Source organism: Grus americana, chromosome 4 (genome assembly GCF_028858705.1).
Source record: "Grus americana isolate bGruAme1 chromosome 4, bGruAme1.mat, whole genome shotgun sequence".
NCBI classification, from domain to species: Eukaryota; Metazoa; Chordata; class Aves; order Gruiformes; family Gruidae; genus Grus; species Grus americana.
Window position 1 is genome coordinate 35,114,904 of NC_072855.1, and position 8,987 is coordinate 35,123,890.

Genomic DNA, 8,987 nt, shown 5'->3' on the forward strand with positions numbered 1-8,987 from the left:
TTACGGGCCAGCGAGGTCTCCAACTCCTCCTTACAGAGGAAGAACTGCCTCAAATTCTTCATACTGTCCCGTGTATCGATTTGCTTTGCCCTGACACGCTTGTAGGAGAGGACTCAGATGTTTTCAGTACAGCGGCTTTCATTTTTATGTGCTCTCCTCTGTTTTAAGTGTGTAACAGTGAAAAGGGAGAGTGCTAGAAGGCTTTACTGCAAGACACATTGATAGTTTATTCCTGTAACGTGAAGTGTTTTGAGACGAAGATGCCTGTACAGCTCTGACCTTCAGCTCAGGAGATTTCCCATCGGCCACGGGGTGTAGAGGTGTTGTGGGAATACAGGTCTGGGAAAGTATGCCACACCAGCTCCAGCCAGCCCCACCGAAGCCTTCCTGTGTAACCACAGGTATGTCACTTCGCCTCTCTTTTCTCATCTATAAAATTATTATAATCTTTTACACATCTGGAAAAATTATCACCTTTACTTCAAATTACAGAATTTTCATAATCCTGAGAGCAATCACAAAACCTACCATGTATCTGAATGTTTATGAACAAAACAAGTTGAACTTAGAAGTTTTTGTGTTGATCAATCTGCACTAGTATTCAATTAAAATAATTATTTTTCCTTTTGTGTGTGTGTGTGTGCATTTCACCTGGTGGTACAAAGGGATTAGAACTTCTCTCCAAGAACTTTTTAATTTCTTCTTTCGCCTTTCCAGCTCAGATATTGGGCAGTGTTATTCCAGTTCATTACTGTCTTGTTAAACAAACAAACAAATGAAAAAAATCCCCCATAAACTCCAACTCCACACTTTTGGAAAGTAAGTATACAGTTCAAACTGGCAGAAAAACCAGGGCAGAGTCATCATAAATGTCACCAAGATCATGCATCTCATAAAATATGTAGTCATACCCATTCATCAGGAGCTTCTGTAAAATTTCATTTCTATAATCCATCATTTCTATTTTAGAAATTTGTCTCAGGAAAAGGAATCTTTTGGTGATGGCTCTGTTTCATAGAAAAAAGGGGAAAATAAAAAAAAAAAACTTTCCTAAAACAGCAGTCCTCAAATTTAGATATCACACTCCTTCCAAAAGCATACAACATTTTAACTACATCTGGGCATCAACTGGATTTGATGGCAAAGCTGAGAAATAAGGCAGCAGTGCTATTCAAAGAGAATCATAATGAGCACGCTCACTATGGAAAATAAATGCATTTTCTTTCAGTGGGCCTGCTACTCACATGACAAATGCTCCCCTGTTTATACTGCTGCTCAAATGAACAGAGTTGTACTTCTGTACAGAGAAAAGAATGTGTTATGAACTCTATGTTCCTGAATTAATTCTTGTTTATTATATTATAGGACATATTTATTATAGGACATATTTATTATAGGACATATTTATTATAGGACATATTATAAAATATGCTGAGACAAATTCTCAGCTGGTATCGGTTTACTGAGCTTCAGTGAAATCCAAAGCGATTACATGATTTAAACTAGAAGAGCTAGAAATTCTGGGTGCATAGAATACCAAAAGCATCTAACACTCGTTAGACTCGTAAAGGCTCCACATGTAAGGTTACTGTTCCCTGAATTCCCTCACTCTATTCATTTAGCTATTAATATCCTGGCAACTGAAATCAGGATATTGTAATTAGGATTTAGTAACTCAGATGGCAGGGTTAAAAAAAGAGCTCATCAAAACATTTTGATAAAATGGAAACATTTTTTGATGATACAAGTATAAAATTTAGATGAAACACCTGAAACAAAATGGAGCACTTCTGTTTTGACTGTTTCATTTTGACTTGGTATGTAAAAAAACCCCAACAAAACCTGCCGCAGCCTAAGCTGTCAGCAAGTTCTTTAAAATGAAATCCCTCTGGCAGTGGATTGCCTGCTAGCTTGATATCGCTTTCTGCTATTTCCTCTGTGAATTATGCAAAGTCTCGTTCATCTGCAAAGGTGGCAGGAATTACTGAATTCTTTCATCTCAGGAAATGAATGACTGGACACTGCTCTAGTCTGATTTAGGTCTAATTCTGCCTGCCAAAACAAAATTCCACATTTCTTATGGCGATGCTATTCAAAGAGCAGCTTCAACCATGGGAGAGGATCTACTCTCTGTGATGAGACACGTGCCAGTCGTGACATGGAACAAGAGGAAGAGCATCTCAGAGGGAATGAGGGAAGGAAGACACCAGTAAGACAGGAATACCACAAGTTTTCATTTTGATATGGCTTTGTGGACATCCTTTCATCTGAATGAGGAAGTCATAATAATATTATGAACCTGGTTCTGAATACTCGAGTAGAAAAAACCACAAATATTCTGAAGTATTCTCTGTGTATCTTTAATTCTGCATGGTTATCATTATGTATATGACAAATGACAGAATGAAATACCAGATGCTCCTACAAGTTCTAAAAATTAAATCTTGATCTTTCCCTCTTAAAATGAACAATCTGGAGCCTTTTCATCTGAGTCCAGATGACCATTACCCAAGTGAAGAATCTGCTCTCTCACTACACCAAAGTCTTCTCGTGTTTGACTTGATTCCACCCAAAAAGGCTGCAAAAAGATGGCTAGAATAACGTATTCGCTGATTTGTGAAAAGTACTGGATTGCATATTGTATTGAAATAAAAGCAGTATAGCAGTTCTATATCCTGCAAGTACATGTCAACAATAGTCTTCCCAGAAGTACAGCCCAGAAATAACTGCGCGTCAGATGTCAAATAAGAAATCAATGCAGACCAAATTCAGGATCATAGAAAAAAATAGAAGACAGTTGCAAATATTAAACAACAAATCACTACTGGGTTTATTTTGTAAGAGGGCTTATTTGATTTTTTTTTTCCTAGAAATAATTTAATTTTTTCTTATAAATGGAGAATCACATAATTGCCCAAGGCAGCTAAAAACCTGATGCTGATTATTCTTAGACATTACAGAAGACAGAACGTTCCAATGTACTGAAGGGTTCCAGTGTCCTGACCAGGGCCCAAATGTAAATTGTCAAACAGTAACTCTTGAACAAGTTACATACGTCCCTCAACTACTAGCTGGAAGTCAGGTCTGTAGGTTTGGGCATACATTTTTTTGCTAACTGCCTGCCTCTCTTTGCTCAAAACATTTTGCATTTTCAATGAATACTTTCCATCTCCACAGGCTCCACTCCAGGCATGGATCAGAAAAGCCCATTTGCTGAGCAAAAGATGGAGCTCTACTTAGCAGAGAACTCCCATTTCCAGAAGAATCCCAGACTTTTTTTTTAGTTAATTTAGTTTTTAATCCATGCAAACTATGAAGATCATGTTCTAAATACGACCCGACTATGAACTGAGGTATTACTATACTGGGAAGTTTGCCAGGGGGTGGCACCGATACTGCTTTTTAGGGAGGAAAGTGGGGTAGGATTCTCCAAAGGCTCTTTGAATCTTTTACCTGCTGGGAGTATCAGTGAGATGATGTTAGATCACGCATGGCAAGAGGATCTGTGTGCAGCAGTGTACTAACATCAATAGATGAATGTGAGGATTGAATTCAGGAAGGCAGGTGAATATCTAGTAAGCATGACTAGTCCACCTCCTGCATGCGTCCCAAACGTGCAGCTTTCAGACCCCAAAAAGCAATTTGTGTTAAGGTGGCTGGAAACCTCTGGTGCCTCTGAGGCAGCCCTGGAGGCACTTTCAAGCAGCACCACCCAAGAGGTCACACAGAGGGTTTGTTCTCAGTTTTCTTCATAAACAGCTGTAAATCATGATCCAGAAACACACATGCATTCTATTTCCATCATCCCAGTAGAATGTTGTGTTCTTCCTGTCACCATACAAAAGGGATCTTCAGATGAGACAAGGCTATCAACTTCTTACAGCGAGGCAGTCATATTTCAGAAACAGAGCCAGCACCACCCCGTGATTAGCATCATTGAGGTTACCCTATATGAACCATTACTCAAGAGTAATATTTGGGTTTAGAGTTCAGCCGCTACTTTCATACCATCAGCAGATACCTAGTCATCAGGACAAAAATCACAAACAGCTGCTATGCACATGCAGTTTTTATTACACCGTATTTTATTGTCCCATTACTTTATCAGGAAACCTGGCAAGGCTGCACTGTGTTCCTAAGTCCTACAGGGTTATAAAAAAAAAACCAAAATAAAAAAACAACAAAAAACTCCCACCAAACAAAAAAAAAAAAACACAAAAAACCAAAACACCTCAAACCCAAAGGGTTGTTGCTGACCACAAGCAACAACTACAAGCCACAACTCAGGTCAATAAAAGCACACACTCTGCACAACGCAAGGTATCTAACATCCACCCTGCAGGCAGAAAGTTCCTGTTCTTTCAGTATTGATTTTCTCAATATTTATTTCCTTAGCAGCCTTAGATTGCTCCAGAACTAGTTTTCACAAAAGATGAGAGGCCATCGCCTCTTCAGAACAGCTCTGAACACAAAGACTACGGGATTACATCAGCGCTCATCTTGGCAAAGATACTAAGTGCATCATTAAATATGGATTTTCCACTTTGGCAACCCTGTGCTAGCATCTGAGCCCATATACTTTTAATAATTATTTTCTTATTACAGTTTTATCCAGGTTTTGTCTCAATTATGTTTCTTGTTCCCATCAGAAATTATAAAGAAATAACAATTTACTTGAGATACCATTATATGAGAAGAATATGGTACAAAAACAAAGCGCAAGTAAAAATATTGGTCGTTGTAGATAGATATCACAAAAATTATCTCCTTATGGAGAGAATTGTTACAGTTTGGTCAATTTTAAAAACTGTTTCCACAAAATAGATCCCATAGAAGAAAAGGAATTAATATTTGTTTTCATTTGTCTTGGAAGTCCTCAATTTAAGGACATATTTTAACAAAACACACGAGGTACCACTCCAGGTTTCAACTACATACCTAATGTCCTGAGAAAACATATTCTGGATGCAAATCTTGTATACCTGCAAAGCTCACGTTACCAAGTACCCAAAAGCATTAAATAATTCTGTAACTTAGAGTCTCTTTGGAAAATGTATCATTGGTTTTATGTGTATTAACATAAGAAGGTAGTCTCGAAAGCTATCCCATTATAAAGAAAACAATTTTTACAATCAGCCCAGTAAACTTAAACTCTTGTTATTATCTAGCAATGAAACCTGTCTTCGAAAATGAAGGCTGAAGAATGTAACCATATTATCAGTTACATGACTTGTTTTCTTAATGGCAAAAAAAGGTAGCAATTACACTAAATTATTTGTCAAGGTCTGTGATTTATGTAAACTAAGCAGTTAAATTCTTTCTTTATATAAGATCCTCAGAAAATGGTAAAACCTAGGTTTATCAGAATGTAAAGAATTTGGCAGGTTCAAGAAAATCTCTAATTTACTTGTAAAACATAGGAATTATTTTCTCTGTATTCTGATGTTCTACAAAGCACAGCAGTATCCCAGGTATTAAACCACTAAGTGCTGTTAAAAGGGCACAAGGAAACAGACAAAAGAAAGGAATCAACAAAACCAATAAGGACAGATTACTCATTCCTTACTCTGTAACACATTAATTATTAGAGTGGATCAGTCGGTATTAGCCATATCAGCTCTAACCTCCAGCTTCTCATCCAATTCCCCTCGGCAGGTCACCCACAGCCGCAGAACAACCTGAAGGTGATAGCACACCTAAAACCCCCACCGCCAACCATGGTGGCAAGAGCAACCGCTGCATCAGCAGATCAAGACAGAGGTGTGGTTATCAGTGTGCACCCTTCTTTCTACAGTGCCAGGGGTCATGCTCTGGGGTAACAGACGCCAGCCAGAAGAAGTGCCAAAGCATAGGGCAGACCAGCTGGAGGACCTCAGCTTGGTCTAGTACCAGGTTTTTCTTCAGTGCTTACAAAAGTCACAGAGGGTCTGTTCTCCAGCTGTGGGGCTTGTTGCAGATTTTGACCTGTCTTGAAAGTACAAAGGGTCAGAAACTTTCACAAATGCTTAATTCCATCACTGTAATACCTCTTTAACTTCAATTAGCAAGAAACTCTCTATGTTGCCTTCAGGACCCTAGAAGGCAAGAACAGACTGGCTCGTTGTTTCAGCTTCAACTAACACTGTAAAATCTGGTCAACTGATCACCACAGAGGAACTGAAGATAAGAAATAATTATCCATTAGTAATTTACCTGTACCCAGACATGTAATTTTTACAGATATTTCATTCCATATTGAGGCATAGTAAAAGTTTATTCTCAGAATATGTAAGAATACAGTGTTTCTGTCATTATGAAATCCTGTGTGTTATTTGCACACTATCTAGTTCATGGTATGGTTACACAGCCTAATGCTTACGGTTTACTTTGCTAAAAAATAATTCAGAGCACTCACTACTTAAGAACTACTGTAAATGCTTAAAAAGGAGTGAAATTATCAGAGATTTTTGCTTTGTCTTCATAGATGCAGTCATCACCAAAACAGAAAAAATATTGTGCCGAGTGGAAGAATTGATCACTTGTACCTTTTAGAACCAAAGAAACCTGAAAACCGTACAAAAGATTTGAGACTATCAGTCACCTCACAAATGCTATGGAATATAACTAGATCACTCCATCACAGGCATTACTGTTGCTACTACCATAATTTAAGAGGTTTTTTGCACTGTTGCAATAAAATAGTTTTATCCAAATAGATAAGGCACTAAGATTTGATGTTTAAAGACTTGCACTTCAAAGATGAACAGGAAGTTTACTTCCCGCTGAGGGCAGCAATCTTGGACGCAGTCCATAAATGCATGGCTCCATGGCTGGTGTCAGCACCACAACTTTGGGTTCTTTGAAAATGGGGCAGCCTACACAGCACCGGGCCTGATGAACCCTGATGGAATTCATCTCTCTCAAAGAGGGAAGAGGATCTTTGTCCAGGAACTAGCAGGACTCATCGACAGAGCTTTAAACTAGGCTCGAAGGAGGAAGGAGATAACATTGGGCTTGCCAGCGACATGTTGTGGGACGATGTGCCCAGGTTGGAGGGACAGGGAGCTGGCGAGGGCCCTCAGCCCACTGCTCGGAGACGTGCTGGATACACTACAGCATGCTCGAAGCCTAGAGGAGATGAGCCAGGGGCCCCGGATGCAACAGGAACCAACAGGGTAACACTGGGAAGATACATCAAAAGAATCCCAGCCACCCCAGCCAATAGGTCAGCCTCATTGGGGGCACAACTGACATGCCTCTATGCGAATGCACGGAGCACAGGGAACAAACAAGAGGAGCTGGAGACGTGTGTGTGCCTGCAAGGCTATGACATAATTGGCATTACAGAGACATGGTGGGATAGCTCCTATGACTGGAGTGTTGGGATGGAAGGGTACAGGCTCTTTAGGAAGGACAGGCAGGGCAGGTGAGGAGGGGGCATCGCCCTCTATGTCAATGACCAGCTAGAGTGCATGGAGCTCCACCTGGGGATGGAGGAGGAGTCCACCAAGAGCATACGGGTCAGGATTAAAGGGGGGGCTGGGGCAGGGGACATCATAGTGGGGGTCTGCTACAGGCCACCTGACCAGGGAGACCAAGCAGGTGAAGCCCTCTATAGGCAGATAGCAGCAGCCTCACGCTTACAAGCCCTGGTCCTTATGGGGGACTTCAACCACCCTGACATCTCCTGGAAGGACAACGCAGCTGAGCGCAAGCAATCCAGGAAGTTCCTGGAATGTGTCAATGACAACTTTCTCCTCCAAGTGATAGAGGAGCCCACAAGGAGAGGTGCCATGCTGGACCTTATTCTCACCAATAAGGAGGCCCTGGTAGGGGACGTGAAGCTCAAGGGTAGCCTTGGCTGCAGCGACCACGAAATGGTGGAATTCAGGATCCTCAGGGCAGCAAGGAGGGCACGCAGCAAGCTCACTACCCTGGACTTCAGGAGAGCAGACTTTGGCCTCTTCAGGGATCTGCTTGGTAGAATACCTTGGGACAAAGCCCTGGAAGGAAGAGGGGCCCAAGACAGCTGGCTAATATTCAAGGGTCACCTCCTCCAAGCTCAGGAGCAATGCCTCCCAACAAAGAGGAAGTCAAGCAAATCCACCAAGAGGCCCCTGTGGATGAACAAGGAGCTCCTGGGCAAAGTCAAACAAAAAAAGGAAGCCTACAGAGGGTGGAAGCAAGGGCAGATAGCCTAGGAAGAATACAGAGAAACTGTCTGAGCAGCCAGGGAGCAGGTTAGGAAAGCCAAAGCCCTGACAGAAATTAGTCTGGCCAGGGATGTCAAGGACAACAAGAAAAGCTTCTATAGGTATGTCAGTGATAAGAGGAGGACAAGGGAAAATGTGGGTCCCCTCTGGAATGAAACGGGTGACCTGGTTACCCAGGATATGGAGAAGGCTGAGGTACTCAATGACTTCTTTGCCTCAGTCTTCACCGGCAAATCCTTGAGCCACACTGCCCAGGTCACAAAAGGCAGGGACTGGAAGAATGCAGAACCGCCTGCTGTAGGAGAAGATCAGGTTCAAGAATATCTAAGGAACCTGAAGGTGCACAAGTCCATGGGACCTGATGAGATGCATCCATGGGTCTTGAGGGAACTGGCAGATGAAGTGGGCAGGCCACTCTCCATCATATTTGAGAAATCCTGGCAGTCTGGCGAAGTTCCCACCAACTGGAAGAGGGGGAACATAACCCCCATTTTTAAGGGTAAAAAGGAAGACCCAGGGAACTACAGGCCGGTCAGTCTCACCTCTGTGCCTGGCAAGATTATGGAGCAGACCCTCCTGGAGACTATGCTCAGGCACATGGAAAATAAGGAGGTGATTGGTGACAGCCAACACGGCTTCACTAGGGGCAAATCGTGCCTGACAAACTTGGTGACCTTCTGTGATGGGGTTACAGTGTCAGTGGATAAGGGAAGGGCAACTGATGTCATCTACCTGGACTTGTGCAAGGCATTTGACGCTGTCCCGAACGACATCCTGGTCTCTAAATTGGAGAGA